The 2,172-nt window shown below is 43.5% G+C and overlaps 1 protein-coding gene across 1 annotated transcript in view; it reads left to right on the forward strand.

Moving 5' to 3' along the window:
- The window catches only part of LOC103379417 (lysyl oxidase-like 1), a 146,937-nt gene that overhangs the window by 34,780 nt on the left and 109,985 nt on the right, over positions 1 to 2,172 (forward strand). The gene's annotated exons all lie outside the window — the stretch shown is intronic.

Raw genomic sequence — 2,172 nt, forward strand, 5'->3', positions numbered from 1 at the left:
GCCCTCTCCGTCCACCCACAGGCCCCGTCCTTCATCACCTGTGAAGGTCTAATCTTATCTGCGGCCGCTGCACGGCTCTTCATTAATCACGCTGAGGCCAATCAAGCGCTGACTGATGGCGGCGGCCTTCTCTGGCAGTGCCACAGGTGTTGGGAGCTACCTTTTGATGACCTTACGCTGCCGTGGCAGATCGTCCTCCACATCTGTGTGTATTAATGCTGTGTGAGTTTGTCAGTGCTGTGATCTGGCAGTGAGACACGAGCTGTCGTTTATAAAGAATATCTAAAGAACTGAATCACACGGTGACACTGAATAAGTGGTGAAGACGTGCAGGACGTACAGCACCAGATGTGTGATGAATGTGGAGCGATGTGTGTGGGAACAATAGCTTCAAATTAGAAAGAACAGGAGAGTTGGAAACATGCTAATGATAATCATTTATGATGCAAAGATGAAGTTAATTACTGTTCGTACGCCTACCTAACCAATCAGCAGGGAGGTTTTCACCTCACAGAGAGGTGAGAGTGAGTGGTTGCTGGGAGCCATGTTGTTTCACAGTCATGGTCCACATCCTGTTTGTTGTCAATCATTCATCACAGCTCCCTGCTAGCTGTGGTAAGTGATTGATAAGTGTGGTGAACGTACACGTGCCCGCCGCTCTGCTCACAACACAGATGGCATGAGGCAGTCGGCAGTTATGGATGAGTCTGCAGAAATCACTGCATTTTATTGATTAGCATTAATTGCTGTGACGGTGAATTAATGGCTCTCTCTGACAGTTAGCAGAGTTGTTGCTGAAAACATTAGCTATCTGGTAAATGGGGACCTGCTGATCAGAGGAGCTGGTGTCATAAACAGAAGATCGACATCTGCCACACAGCGTCGGTGCCAACGCTCCGAGCTTCCTGTTGGAAAGACCACATGACATCAATTTGCTGATGTGTAAACGTGTCAGCAGGGCTACAGAACGGGAAGCTAACAGCGGTGTGAAATGTTTGGTGTCTCTTCGCCTTCTGTCACACAAACAGTGACAACTGCCGTGACAACACCAACTTCCTGGGTTAGCCAGCTAGGCTAATGGCAAATGAGGCGAGGTGAGCGCTGGCCGATAACGATCACCGATTGGACGATCAGTGCATCTCCAGTTCAATCCAAAATAACTCTAATTTAACCAAATATATTGGTTAATAATTAAAGAAAAACATTCATTCTCTCAAATATTATAATGGCAGCCTAACAGGTTTTTTTTTTTGGTACTACGTTTTTCAAATGTGTGAATTGCTTAACATCATCGAGGCAGTTTAGTCCTGCAGACTGTAGAAAATCAGATTTCACACCAAAGTACAACAGAACGGACCGTGTGTAAAAAACCTTGGGCTGTAAAATATGTTTCCAGCTGTACTGCAGTACAGCTATAGTACAGCTGTAGTACAGCTATAGCTGTACTATAGCTGTACTATAGCTGTACTATAGCTGTACTATAGCTGTACTATAGCTGTACCTCAGTACAGTACAGCTGTAGTACAGCTGTAGTACAGCTGTAGTACAGCTGTAGTACAGCTGTAGTACAGCTGTAGTACAACTGTAGTACAACTGTAGTACAGTTGATACCATATTAAATAACACTGTTGGACTTGAGCCACTGTTTGATATGGGAAAGAAAGTAAGTGTATCATGGATTTAGAAATCAATTTGGTTTGTGTGTATAATGTTTACAGGTCAGAAACACCTACATGAATATTCACAAAAACTAAAATACATTTTGGGGAACGATCAAAACCCTTAGCTGAGTGAAACTCTAATATTCAGAGAACGTTACGTGAAGATTCTTTTGATGTGAGTTGTGTGCAGCAAATAAAGGTTGAAAAAAGAAGCAGATTTACATGTGCTGTGTGTGTCTTTGCTGCACTGTACTTCCTTTTTGCTTTAATTATTCATACACACATTCATACATCGCCTGAAACAATGTGCTTAGATCTGCAACATATAATAAACGAATGAAAACAAGTTCCAGGAAAATGCTGAAGAGAGTAATCACTTATTCAGGAGGTAAATAACCGGGAAGCTAGCGCTAGTGCTAACCAACGCAGAGGATGATTGTGGCTCTGCTTCAGATTCACTGAATACCAGTACCTCCTGGTCCATACCTCCTGGTCCATACCTCCTGGTCCA

The sequence above is a fragment of the Cynoglossus semilaevis genome, chromosome 5 (genome assembly GCF_000523025.1).
Source record: "Cynoglossus semilaevis isolate Cse_v1.0 chromosome 5, Cse_v1.0, whole genome shotgun sequence".
In the NCBI taxonomy this organism is placed as follows: Eukaryota; Metazoa; Chordata; class Actinopteri; order Pleuronectiformes; family Cynoglossidae; genus Cynoglossus; species Cynoglossus semilaevis.